Below are 15,022 nucleotides of genomic sequence, written 5' to 3'. Positions count from 1 at the left end.
GAAATCATGCATGAATCCTAACTATACTAAGAATGCCTAATGCAACACATGCAAAAATGCAACTACGATAGGCTCGGATATTCTAAGATGGCATATGAGATGCAACAATCAATACATGTATTCAACTTGGAATTGAAATACAATGCAGTTAGCATGGTGCGCCGAGCTCGGTGCATGCAAAACAGATGAATGGATGCAAATATACGAGCATAAGGATGCTAATTTAAACGTGCCCTAAAACTAACCATCATAAGTTGGTAAATAAAAGGGAGAAAGACGTGGGGTTGGAAGACATACATCACACACACGCACACTTATTACAACATTGTCCTCCTCGGAGGATCCGAATAATACAAAAACCAGATGAATAATGAACTACAGCTAATTATTACATGACATTAACTAATTAACAAACTAGTTAAGTAAGCATGTAAACTAAATGAATGTGACTGCCTCGGCTCTATTTTGGATGACAATGGATGCATGCATGCTCGAGTCGCCTCGTCGGGAAATCCATCGCGATGCCTCGTCTCGCCTTTGTGTGCAATTGATTTCAGAAACTTGCAAGAAGCTCCAAGAGGTTGAAACTCCACTCTGGGAAGTTGTGGGAGCGCTGCCGAACAGCCAATGGCATTGGAGACCACCTGCCGACCACCCTTTGTGGTGGAGACCAAAAAAGGTGGTCGGCCTGCCAGAAAACCTGGTCGGCCAACCACTTTCTGTCCCTGGATTCTGGTTTTCTGCAACACAAAGCAATAGGGAGGCATGGCAAGGTATTTTCAACAAATGTGTACTCGACCACTCTCCCCGTCATAGCATAGGCTCTAGGGAGTGTAACCCTCGATCCTCAGACAACCAATCACGTATCTCAATGCATGATGGCCGAGGAATCGGATTGCACGACTTAATGTGACATGAATGCACAAAAAAGCATCTAAAGCCAACAACTCTATCATGGATAGTCAAGAGTGTCGGCGACCGGGAATCGAGGCACGTTTCATCACTTGGAGTATGAAACGCTCATCGTTTCCCATGTTTGGGCTAACTCCTATCCCAAACATAATGAAACAAGAATGGCATGCTCAATGCAACTTCTAGCATGCAATCCTAATGTAATGCAACTAAATGATACAAAGATGAAAGGAATGACATGCAAGCATGAAAATGGCATACACAATGCTATGAACTACACATGACATACTCAATGCACATGGACTAAACAATGGCATACACAATGCACATGTGAAGACTAACAAACACAATGAGATGAATAAGGCATGCTCAATGCAATGATCAACTCATGCGACAACATGGACTATGTGGCATACACAATGCAAGATGGACTTAAAGCAAAGTGAATAGGCCTCGGCCACACCTAAATTAGTGGCCAAACATGATGAAATCAAAGCAACAAGACACACATAAGCATGCACAATGCAAAGGCTCGAACCTAAGACATCAAATGCCACTCTACCAAAGCATGGCAAGGGATGAAATATAGTATACAATCATACATTTTCTAGCTCTGGAATGATATGCAAGATGGTCCCGAATCATGCAACTATGTCACACAATGTATGCTAGATGGCCCGAATACCGAAACTAGTGAAATGCGTTACACTAGAGGTATACAAAAAAATGCACAAATGGAAAAACCAGCCCCGAATAGACCCTAGGCAGGTCCAAGACAGTGGGAAAATGGCCTAAGATGATGGCTCAAAATGCATAGAAATGAAGCTCATGCTAAGGCTAAAAAATAAGGCATACAAGCACAACTCTCAAACATATTGAAGGAGTGATGAACATGCGAATATGGCAACCTTATATGCTCTGAAATATCATGCTTGATGATGCCAAGACACGTCAAGGGTCCAAACAACGCATGCTAGTGGACCCGATATGCAAAGATAGTGAGCTTAAATTGAACTATGGCCATATACAAAAATGCATGCATGACCCAAAACACTTCAAACAGAGCTAAGGAAGCCCAAAATATGAATAAAATTAGTTTGGATCATGGCCAAAATATGCTAGGAAAGAGGGCCAAGACGTCATGCAATACAAGCTAGTGAACCATGATTTACACTACAACTATATGAAGCACATGAGAGGCCACCAAACTAGTCAAAAACAGAATCATGGAATGTCAAATGAAGCCCAAAAACCAACTGAAACTTGACCAATGCATGCAAGAATGACATGCCCCTTTGATAGGCTATAAAGAGGGTTGTTTTACACATGCAAGATGGACACCCAAAATGGAAAAAAAGGGCTCTGAACAAAGCCTATGCAGGTCCTAAAACCCATCAAAAATGGCCTGAAACATGGCTTGGAAACATGCAAATAAGGGCTCCTTTATTAGGTCGAATATGCTAGTAAACAAGACAAGGGGTGAGAGGGTCACCCCTCTCTGATTTTGGTGCTCAAAACAGCATAATAACCACTGAAAATCTGCTGGATTTCAGTGGTCAAAAGGGCCAACAAAGCTCAACACAAAGACCCTAATGCATGGCTCAAAACAAGATGAAATGAAGCATGCAAGGGGGTAGATGACCCCCAACAGAAAATGGTCTTAAAAAAACATGTTAAGGACTTCAAAACAATATTTTTTTTTAGTTTATGACAAAATCCAAATATGCTTGCAAGTATGGCTAAGAGATGAAGCAAAATAAAGACCAAAAGAGGGAAAGAAATGTTACCCTTGAAGCTCAGCAACTCCAGCAACTTTGAGGCCAAAAACTCAGACCTTAGGACCTCTCAAGACCTTCCAAGAAGCTTAGGTTGGTGTTGGGGGTGTTGGGCTAAGAGGTGTAGTGTAAATGTGCAAGAACCATGGACTTTTGAGACCAAAATAGAGAGACATAGAGAGGGAGGTGTATATGCCTTAGACAAATTTTCTAAACCTTTGCAAATGAGGGAGAGGGTCTCACTTATAGAGGAACAAAGGTCCAAGCTTTTTCAAGAAGCTTGTGCAAAGGTCCAAGCTTCTTGAGGAAGCTATAACAAAAAGGGTCAAGCTTCTTGAGAAAGCTAGAGCCAAAGGGTCAAGCTTCTTCAAGAAGCTAAAAAAAGGTTCAAGCTTCTCTTAGAAGCTTAGAGCAAAGGGCCAAGCTTCTTTAAGAAACCAAAACAAGGTTGCCAATCCTCCATACACGTGTATGGAGGATGCAGTCTGTGCCCTCCAGCTGGCACAGTTGGCACACACTCATAGAGACAGAAAAGGGGAAAGTAGGCCGACCAGTTCAAGTAGTCGGCCGACCACCTGCCCTGGTCGGCCGACCAGGGCCAAAAGGTTCAAGCTTCAAAAGCTGGTTAGCAGCCTCTAGGGGTGGTCTCCCAACTCAATGCAAGCTAGTGGTATGGTGGGAGACCAGTAAATGTGGCTCAAAAGTCAGGGAGACCAGCTACCTGACAAGAAAAAATTGACCGGCGGGGAAAAGTGGTCTCCAAGAAGAAAAGGTGGTCTCCCACCCTTGTACCACCTTCCAAACAATGAAAATAGTGTCCATGCCAAAAATGAACCAAGATGGATGCAAAACGAGGGTTCGGGGGCCAAAACGCGCAGCCGGGTGCCCCGAAAACTGACTGTTAAGCATCGAAAGTGGCGTGCGACCACACAAGTGTTCTCCCGGCCACAGTTTCCCTCTAGAGAGAGGAAACAAGGTGTGTGCCATATGTCAGAGCAAACGGAGAAAGTTAAGCGGTCCCGAACTGAGGCGCAAGGCCGACGGCTCTGAAAACTGAAAACTGGTAACTGGTCTCCAAACGGGAACAGTGGTCTACGACCACGAAAAGTAGCCTACGGTCATTGAGAGATGGTCTACGACACCTCTCCCTCCCTTCAGGAAGAGAAAATAGAACCTGATTCGTAAACCGAGGCAAAACACAAAAGAGTCCCGAAGTCCAGAGACAAGGCTCTCAATCGAGACTCCGTAACCTCAGAACGAGCACAACATGCGCAATCACCGAGTGCTCAATCGATGACGTCTGAGTCTTAAGGTTGGTCAAAAATGGGGTGTCTACACAGGATGATGTGGAGCTATTTAGGCCTTCTACCATTGACATGATCAATTTTAGCAGTGATGAGGGGGATGTTGCTGTGATTTCTGACTCTGGAGAGAGTTTTGACAGGAAGTGATACCAATATCGATGAGGATACATCGGGAGGGTTTAAATGCCTCCTGAAATATTGTCCTCTTGCTCCTGCAACTTAGTCTTGACCGATTTGAAGGCAACATCAACTTTTAATGCATTTCCCGTTATTTTGCTTCAAGAGGTAAAATGAACTTGTATAACCTTAGGATTGTATCAGGGTATTGTACAAAGAAGCACTTTGTAGAATGTGATATAGGTCAATCTGGTTTGTTCAGAGGATCTTGTAAAATATAGCTTGCGGTAACCGGGCGCAACTCCCTTTTGTAAACCCTTTGTAATCACTCTCTTGTTTATATACTATAACCCTTATATATGACTTGCGATTCTTCTTTTTGAATGCTTTACTGAATCTTCGAGGCTGTAATGAACTTGAATACACCATTTCTCCCCTTTTTAGGTAAGATCAGAAGTCATTTAGGCAGAATAGAAACTTACCCATCTTAAAAAGACTTTGCCGGCTACTTTATTCTTCTGCTGTACAAAAATTTATCTGACCGACCAAGAATGTATCCTGCTGGATTTATTGTTCAATGTCAGGACAATTTTGACTTTTCCCCTCTCGAAACTTGTAAAACACATTTTTGGCTCATTTCTTCAACACATACTCATCTGAAACCCACTCTCCCACTCTCTCAACTTCCTCTCTCTCTCTCTAGATTCTCTCTCTCTCCCTTGGATTTTCAACACTCCCCTGCTTGTTTTTCTACAAAACCACCATCCCCCTCTACATTTTGAATCGAATAACTTTTGAAATGGTTGGGTTTTGATTTTCCCTCGAGTTTTAAGTGTTGCTCACGGTTCTTCTAGAGTTTTCCCTCCCCCCCTCTGATTCCTCACTTTTCTATCTTTTTTTTGGCTTTTTCGAGTAACCTAAACCAGGTCTTTGGTTTTCTTTCACTTCTTTTCACTCTCCACTACCCATACCCACATATTCTTCCATGGCTGTTGACATTTGTCATAACAATGATGTTCTGATCATTCTAGAGGGTGACGTGCTTTCTCCAGTCCCTAGAGTTGAGATTTACGAGCCTGCTGTAGACATAAACGTTCAGGTAGACGATATGAACCTTTCACTAGAGGATATTATCCCTCCTGAGCTAGAGCCCAAGCTACTACCTTTGTATTTGAGGCTATTCGATTCGACCATTTACCACCCACTCACCCACTAACTAATTCGCTAGAGTATGTTAACATTTGACAAGTTTATATATGGAGTTGCCACAAATGTGCTACTTTGGGATGCGAAGTGCACTTGTCTCACAGTACCTAATTGGTAAGAGCCTCACTCCACCTTGCTTATTCATCTGAATTCCGTTCTTGCCTTATTATTGTATTGGCTAACCACTGTCTCTTGTAACTAGATAATGACTAGAAGATGAAGGGTTATGGGACCATGATCCACCCTCGATGCTATTACAGAGTCCTTTCTGATGGGGCCCGAGCCATTGTAGACACAGCTGGTTTCGGCACATTCTGTTTTGGGATCACACAACTCCAGGCCACTTTGCCCGCATTTGCTACTTTGGTGGAGAGATGGTAGGATTCCACCAACTCCTTCCACTTCTCATTCAAAGGGGATATGACGATAACCCACTATGACTTTTTCATAATCACTAGACTAAGAGTAGGGGGTGATCCCATCCCAATTGATCCAGACATGAATGAATGGTGTGCAACCCAAATTCATCTACTCGGGGCTGTTCCCCTTATTGCCAGTCCAAGGATGATTTGGTACAGCTGAATCTACCAGTGCTTTCATGGCACATAGCCTCAGACCCCGAGGCAATAGCACAATATGCTTGTGGATTCATCTTCTATGTTCTCAGTACTACCCTATTTGCGAACAGAGAGAATACCATTAGATTGTTCTTGCTGAGCACACTGGTAGATCTCCCATGAGTAGGGGATTATGACTGGGATGGTAGTAGTCTCGCCACCCTTTATGGATACACGAACTCAATGGCCCGCTAGAAGACGGATCTTCTTGGACGCTATTGAAGGGCTTGGGAGGTACACACTTCTTTCATCTATCATTTCTACCTATAGTCCATGCTTTCTTCTTTGATATTCTACTATATTTTTTTATACTAATCTTGCTCACAAATTTGCCCCATTCCTGTGTAATTGTAGGTTTCCTCATACTTTTTTGACCTTGCCTCTATTCTGGTGGAGGAGATTGAGTGGGTCGTGCCTCGATGTCTGTATTTCGATGGTCCATTATGTTCCCGGGACCGCTGCACACTCGGCTTCACTTACTACCAGCGTTTCTTCGACATAGTGACCGCCGCTCAAGTAAGGAAAACCTACTTTGATCTTTGTTCCTTCCTTACTACTTTATCTCTATATCTCAGCATCTAACATCACCTATGTACCATCTTCTTGTAGATTGATTAGCATATGTAAGCAGCTGTAGACACTCCATTTTTGACTGACCTTAAGACTCAGACGTCATCGATTGAGCGCTCGGTGATAGTGCATGTCGTGCTCGTTTCGAGTCACCGGAGTTTTGGCCGAGTGCCTTGCCCCCGGGCCTCTTAACTCTTTGTGCTTCGGCTCGGTTTGCAGACCAGGCCTTGTTTCTCTTCCCTGAGGGAGGGAGAGGTCTTTTAAACCATCTCTTTGTGGTCGTAGACCACTTTCATGGTCATAGAACACTTTTCCCGTTTGGAGACTAGTTTCCGGTTTTCGGAGCCTTCGGTCGCGTGCCTTGTCTCGGGACCGCTTAACGTTCTCCGTTCGGCATGGTTTTTGAACCACACCTTGTTTCCTTGGCCTAGAGGGCCACTGTGGTTTGGGAGACCACTTTTGTGGTCATAAACCACTTTTGGTGCTTGTTAGCTAGTTTTCGAGGCTCCCGGCTGTGCGCTTTGCCTTCCAAACTTTCGTCTTGCATCCGTTTTGGTTTGTTTTTGGTACAAACCTTGTTTTCCTTGTTTGGAAGGTGGTACAAGGGTGGGAGACCAGTTTTTTTCCTTGGAGACCACTTTTCTTCCCGTCAGCCAGTTTTCTGATCTGACAACTGGTCTCCTAGGTCTTTGAGCCATCTTTTCTGGTCAACCACCCCCACCCCTGGCTTGTTTTTAGTGTGCTGATCATCTCCCACCATGGCCGACCACTTGTTGTCTTAGGAGACCACTTGAAGTAGCTGGCCACCTTTTTGGAGATATTTTCCTTTAGCTGTAGCTGGGGGGCACTGAAGCTATCCTCCATACACATGTATGAAGGGATTGCCTTTAACATTAGCTGCTCTAAGAAGCTTTGCTTTTGGTTCTCTATAAGAGAGAACCATCTCCTCCCTCCTCTGGGTTCAGAAAAAAGGGCTGGAGTGATACATATAGTTTTGTATCTATACTTCTTCATATTGCTCTTGTTTTGTGTTCAAAAGGGTCATTTTGTCTTACTTTAACACACAAACACACACTCAAACACCATCATTTTGCTACTGAGGTGCTTAGGAGCTGGTTTTGGTGTTCTTGGGTTGGTTTGAGCTTGAAAAACCTGTTGGAGTTGCAGCCTTGAAGAAGTTCATCAAGAGTGAGTCTTTAACCCTTAAAACCCCCATTTTTGCTTAAGCTTTTGACCCCTTTTGCATGCTGTTTTGAGCCTAACTTCCTACTGAAAAAAGTTCTATATTTTGGTTCTTAAGAAGTTTGTTTAAGGTCACTTTTGTGTTTGGGGTTGTTTACCTCCTCTTAGGCCTTGTTCGGCCTTGCTTTTGTGCTTTCTTTGTGAGCCTTTGGGACCACCTTGTTTTGGCCTTCTCACCACTGAAACTCATAGGAATTTTAGTGGTGGGGAGGGTGTTTTGAGGTCCCAAATAGGAGTATTTTCAATACTTACCATATATGCCTCATGTTTGAGCATGTGTTTTAAGCTTGTGTTGGCCATATCGTAGCTTGTATTTGTGGTTATTTTTCTGAGGCTCACCACTATTTTTGCTTGGTTTGGTCATCCCTTGCATGCATAATACACTTGTAGTGTAAATCACACACACTAGCTTTGTATGCTTCATGAAGTAGCATATCATTTTAGCATGTGTTGAGTCCATTTCAGCATGTTTTTGGTGATGTTTTTCCATGTCATACCTCTGTTAGGGTTTGGTTTGGTTAGCCTTTGCATGCTCCATGCACTTGTAGTGTATTTCCATGAAATAGCCTAACATGCATCATGTTGTAACATGTCATCCTAGCATGCTTTTGGCTTAACTTCATGAAGCTTTTGTCCATGTTTTAACATGCTTTAGCTCTGATTTTTGGTTGTTTTGATCATGCATGACTTGCTTTGTATAGCCATGGTTCAATCTAGCTTGTTAGCTTTGTGTATCAAGTCCACTAGCATGCTTTACTTGGACTATTTGAATGATTTGGCATAATTTATTATGTGATTTAAGTCCATGTTTCATGCTCATGCACTTCCATTTATCTCTCATTCAATGCATTGAAGGGTTTGCCCCTTTATGCCTTAACATGAACCATTGCGTTTGCCTTCATGCCTTGGCTTGCGAGTCATCATTTCAGTGCTTATTTATGGTTATTTTTCCATGATATAACTCTGATTTTTGTTGATTAAGTCATCCCATGCTTGGTCTTAATAGGTGTAGTGTAATCCACCTTATTTGCCTTGTATGCATCATGACTTATGCCCTTCATGCTAGCTTATTTTGACTTCCTTCCATGCATGTTTTAGACTTATTTTAACATGTTCTAGGACTGTTTTGAGTTGCCTTTGCCATATCCTTCATGCTTTGTATAACTGCAGTGCAATTGCCCTTGCTAGCTTTGTGTTTTGTTGACTCATGCATGCTATCTTTAAGCTATTTAGATGATTTGGCATCATTTAATACTTCATTTCAGAGCTTCTAGCATGCTTATATTCCCACTTCTTTCATGCTTTGAATGCCTTTAAGTGTTGTGCATTGTTGCCTTACTTGAAGCCTAGCATGCATGCCATCTTACCTAGGCCTTTGAGCCTCCATCTTAACATGTTTTGGTCATTATTTTGACCTAGTTCAGCTCTGTCCATTCTTAGTTCATGCATTTTTTTACATGTATTGCATGCCTCCTTTGTAGTCCTCTTTATTAGCTTTCATGCTTTAGGACCCTAGCATGCTTTACTTGCATTGTTTAAGTGATTTGGCATCATTTCTTACCTCATTTCAGTGCACTTAGTGTTGTTACACTTGCACATTTGTCACTCTTTGAGCACTCTTGAGAGTTGTGCTCTTAGGCCTCTTTGATGGGCCATTGCATGTGCATGCTTGTATATGCTTCATGTGCCTTAATTTTATCACCAATGGCCACTGGTTTGGGCAAGACTGAGGTCTACCCCTTTTTGGTTTAAGTCCATTCAGCATGCTTGTTTATATGTTGTTCGCATGCTTATTGTTCATTGCATTAAGTATGCCATCTTACATTGCATTGTGCATGCCATGTAGTTCTATGCATTGTGTATGCAAAGTAGTCCTTTGCATTGAGTATGCATGTCCCTAGCACTGATAAATTGCCCTTGTTGCATTACATAGTGCATGCATTCATTATATTGTATTTAAAATCTAAAGTTGCTTTGCATTGAGCATGCATGCCATCGAGCATTGAGTATGCTATGTTATGTTGCCTTGCATGTTTGCATGCTTGTCCCTTGCATATTGTTTATATGCTTGTTTCATTGCATTGCATGTTTGCATGCTCTAGTTGCATTGCATGTTTGCATGCTCGAGTCGCATTGTGTATGCCATGTTATGTGTTGCATTGTGTTTGGAATAGGTGTTAGTCCAAACACGGGAAAAGAGGGACGTTTCATACTTAAAGTGATGAATCGTGCCTTAATTCCCGCTCGCCGACGCTCTTGATCATACATGATAGAGTTCTAGGCCTTATGTGTTTACTTGTGCATTCATTTTCATATTGAATTGTGCAACTTCGCCTCTCGGCCATCATGCATTGAAATGCACGATTGGTGGCCCGAGGGTCGAGAACTACACTCCCTTGAGTTCATGACATGATAGGGAGGGTGGTTGTGCACATATATCTTACAAATACATTGCCATGCCCTTTCTTGCTCTTTGTTGTAGCAAATTGTAGTTCAGCAGCAACAACTGGTCGGCCAGCCAGAAAAACTAGCTGGCCGACCACTTTTTCTAGCTTTCAACAAAAATAGGTGGTCGGCCATGGCTGCAGACACCAACGACTGGTCGGCCACCCTCCCACAGGTCCCCAAGGTGGAGTTTCAGCTTTCTGGAGCCTTGTGCAAGGTTCTGGAAACAATTGCAAACAGAGGCAAGTTGAGGCATCGCATTGGATTTTCGAACGAGGCAACCGAGCATGCATCCAGTCTTCTCCCTTTGAGAACCTCCTGTTTTACTACTTTCCTTAGTTGCCATGCTTAGATAGCTAGTTTACACTTTGGTTTGTACCTTTAATAGTTAATGCGTTAGCTATTTCAATTTGCTTTGTAATAATTAGTTAACTAGGATTAGTTAATTAATTTGTGTTGTAATAATTAGTTTAATTAGCGTAGATTAGCTAGTTAGATTCTTATTCGGTCTCTCCCTCGAGAGGGCCAATTGTTGTAATAAGCGTGCGTATGTGTGATGCATGTCTTCCAACCCCCCATTTCTTTCTCCCTTTTACTTAACCGCTTATGATGGCTAATTTTAGGGCATGTTTCATTTAGAATACCGTATGCTTCGCATGCGTGCATCATTCATCTGTCTTGCATGCACCGGGCTCGGCGCATCATACTAACTGCATTGTCTTTTCAATACATTTATTTGAATACATGTACCAAGTTGCATTTCACATGACATTCTAGATAGCTGAGTCTATTTTAGTTGCATTGTTGCATGCGTTGCATTAGTCATCTTAACATGAACTAGGAGCATACATGATTTCCAACTAGTTCTTTGTTTTGGCTCGGAGTACACTGTGAGTGTTTACGCTTTAGCATACTGCATGTGTGTTATCGATTACCATGAAAGCATGCTTGCCATGAGGCTAACTGTTTATTTGATATAACTGCCTGAATGCCTGTGGGTGATGGTTGGATTACTTGAATTGGAACAATTCATCAAAATTCGCTTTTTTAGCCTACTTGCGAGTAGCAAACTTCAAACCATATCCAAACAAACGGATATGCAATATTTTGTTCCAAATTAGGCGATCTAGTCTATACTTGTATGTTGTGCGCATCACATAGTAATTCTAGCTAATTAACCGGAATAAGAACGCATGTGTTTTCAAAAACAAAATATCATGTTTAGTACAGGCCGATCTTTGATTGGGCGAACGGGGTGCTCATTACTTGACCTTCCCCAATCGTACCCAAGTTTCTGAGCTAAGACAACTTTGGGGTGATGACGGATACATGGCCTTCGGCACGAGTCAGGGTTTCTTAAATTCCCCCAAAATAAAATATTTAGGTGGCGACTCTGTATCTGGCAAAGCAGTCCATGTTTGGCACTTCTTTATAAAAATCAGTTTTCCAAAACGATTTGCCGGATTTGGACTCTTTGGTGATTTATCGGTCTTACATCGCACATTGTAAGATTATATTCAAAACCATGACATTTGAGTCCGAACTGTAGTAGCTCAGAGAACAAAGCGAGATCCGCCCTCATCGCGGGCGCGCGCAGATGTCGGGGAGTTCCTGAGAGCGCGTATACAGTTTCTGGCGACTCTGCTGGGGAGTTTAGAGAACTTGACTCGAACTCATGATATCTTGTTTTGTTTACACTTATGTGTCTCTTTGCATTGCATTTGCATTGGTGCGCCTAGGACACCGTGTTCACCGTCTGCTATTCTTGAATAGTTAGCCTGAGGCTATGTGCCATAAGGTTAACCGGTTACGGGCTCTGCCACGATGGGAACACAAACCTCGGTTGTTACCGAGGCACCCTTTTTGACCATTCGACCTAGTGCATATCAGAATCCATAGTGACTATTCCAAACTAGGACAGGTTGCTTACCCGGTCGTAGGTTGTTTGAAACCGCTGTGTACGTAGTGAAACCCTAGCTCCTGACAAAACAGGACAGGGAAACCCTACCCCAACATAGGGGTGTTTTGGCTCTCATTTACTTGTTATGTGCTTTTAGAGTGTGCCTCTAAAGGGAATGCACGTATCAGTTTGCAAGTCCAGGTATCAGGCCTGAGGGCATCAGTGTTTGGGAATCAGTTTTATCTGAGGATATCAGATTTGGGGCAGCCATTTGGGCACAGTAAACAACATTTGAGAACAATGTGTTTACGAATACCGACTGCGTGTTGTCTGGCCAACTGTGTGTTGTCATTAATTTATCTAGTTCATAACATAGCACACTGCACGTTCGGGTTGTTTGTTTATTTATTTTTCTTTATTTATCTTTTTCAAGGTAGTTTAGCACAATTGCATCCGACCAAGTAGATATTCCCTGAGCACTCTGGGTTAGAGGTCGAAGACTTAATCGATCCAGGGATCTGATAGATGGACAAGCGGTGTTTCTTTCTTTACCCTCGGTTGCTAGGCGGAGGTTAAGAAGGCGTAATGTATTAGTACAGAGGTTGTTAGATCAGCGGTCCTTGAACAGTTAGGCTGAGGTCTCAGTTTCTACTACAGAGTCAGATATACCGGTTGTTCAGTTAGATCAAGACAATATGGCAGGCTTCAAAGAAATGATGCGTCAACTCCAGGAAAGTATGAAAACCATGCAGCAGGATGCCGCCCACTAGGCAGAAGTGGCTACGCGTCAAGAAGAAGTAGTAACCCAACAGGCAGAGTTAATTGCAAGACTATAGCGGCAAACCGGAGCATCTGCTTTGCACACATCTCCTCCCCCACCAAGAGTTCCAATACTCGGGGAGACGCCAAATGTCTAGGAAAATACAGACTTTCCAACGGGGCCAGCTCCGCCCCCAATCTTATCCCAGCTATCTAAAGCGCCTACCAACTTAGTGGATTCACCGTTTGAGTTCGAAGTGGATCTGACGACATTAAAAGTAAGCAAGCTAGAAAAGCTTTTCAAGAAGTCTCAAGGTGTGAAATCTATTCCGGATATAGAGGATGGATATACCGACTTGGCTGTGACGTTGCCAGATCGGTTTAAGATGCCACACATCGACCGCTTTGATGGGTCTGGAGATCCTACGGTGCACCTACGACTGTTTTCAGATATCCTAAGGCCGATGGGCCTTTCCAGACTACAGAAGCTCTCCTTGTCTGGCCGAACCCTGTCGGGTGTAGCGGCCATTTGGTATGCCAAATTAGAGGACTCCGTTAAGAAAAGTTGGGAGGAGATGGCTGAGGCCTTCATAACTCAATATTCCTACAATACACAGATCAAGGTCATAACTCGTGATCTCGAGACCACTAGGCAAGAACCGAAGGAGAGCTTCTTCGATTTCGTGACCCGTTGGAGGGCTAAAGCCTCGATGATGACCATCAGGCCCGTTGACAAAGATCAGATTCGAATGGTTGTGCGCAACCTGCAGCCCAAGCTCATGCAAAAGATGATTGTTCTCCCCCTGCCCACCTTTGCAGACCTACATAAGATTGGTGTGCAGATCGAGGACGCAATGAAACAAGGTCTGATTGACTATGAAAAAGAGCAGCCCAGGAGGGCATTCAACTGCAGTACGAATGCTGGCACAAGCAGTGCAGCAGCTGCTAGATCTTCAGATGTGGAAATGGTCACCACCACCCCTCCCAAAACCCTTGCAGCTACACCTTTTACTAGTATGTCCGGAAGTAGTTCGCAAGCAACCAGATATGCGCCCAGAGGCCAAAGAACCTTCACTCCACTATACATGCCCTTGTCCAAGGCTTTGCGGGTTTTGATCAAGAAGGGGCACTTGAAGCCCCTAGAGCAGCGGCCCTTACCAAAAAAACTTCCCCCTTCCCATAACCCGGCAAAGTACTGCGCCTATTACCAATAGCATGGTCACGAAACTGACCAGTGCTTTCGATTACGTCATGAGATTCAGGATCTCATAGACAATAGGATGATTATGCCGCCGGAGAAGCCAAACGTCACAACCAACCCTCTCCCACCACATAACCAAGCTCCACCACCCAAACGCATCAACCTCATCCAAACCTCGACCATCCCATATGACCCGAGCATATATATTACCCTTTCCCATCTACCCAAGCTGGAGGTATTCATTCCTAACAGCACTGACTTGTGCATGTTGGACATCTCCCAAACCCAACCAAAATCGGTGGTGGTGACTACCGAAGACAGAGTGTAGACACCCAATTTTTGACCAACCTTAAGACTCAGACGTCATCGATTGAGCACTCGGTGATAGTGCATGTTGTGCTTGTTTCGAGGTTTCGGAGTTTTGGCTGAGAGCCTTGCCTCCAGGCTCTTTGTGCTTCGGCTCGGTTTACGGACCAAGCCTTGTTTTCCTTTCCTGAGGGAAGGAGAGGTCTTGTAGACTGTCTCTTTGTGGTCATAGACCACTTTTTGTGGCCGTAGGCCACTTTTCCTGTTTGGAGACAAGTTTTCAATTCTCGGAGCCTTCGGCCGCGTGCCTTGTCTCGGGACCGCTTAACGTTCGCCGTTTGGCGTGGTTTTTGGACCACACCTTGTTTCCTTGGCCTAGAGGGCCACTGTGGTTTGGGAGACCACTTTTGTGGTCGCATACCACTTTTGATGCCCGGAGACTAGTTTTTGAGGCTTTCAGCCGTGTGCTTTGCCTCCCGATCTCTCGTCTTGAATCCGTTTTGGTTTGTTTTTGGTACAAACCTTGTTTTCCTTGTTTGGAAGGTGGTACAAGGATGGGAGACCACTTTTCCTTCTGCCAGCCAGTTTTCTGGTCGGATAACTGGCTTGCTTAGTCTTTGGGCCACATTTTCTGGTCGGCCACCACACCACTAGCTTTGTTTCATGCC

This window comes from Camellia sinensis, chromosome 12, assembly GCF_055761805.1.
Source record: "Camellia sinensis isolate YWXY chromosome 12, ASM5576180v1, whole genome shotgun sequence".
NCBI lineage: Eukaryota > Viridiplantae > Streptophyta > Magnoliopsida > Ericales > Theaceae > Camellia > Camellia sinensis.
This window is presented reverse-complemented; position numbering follows the sequence as displayed.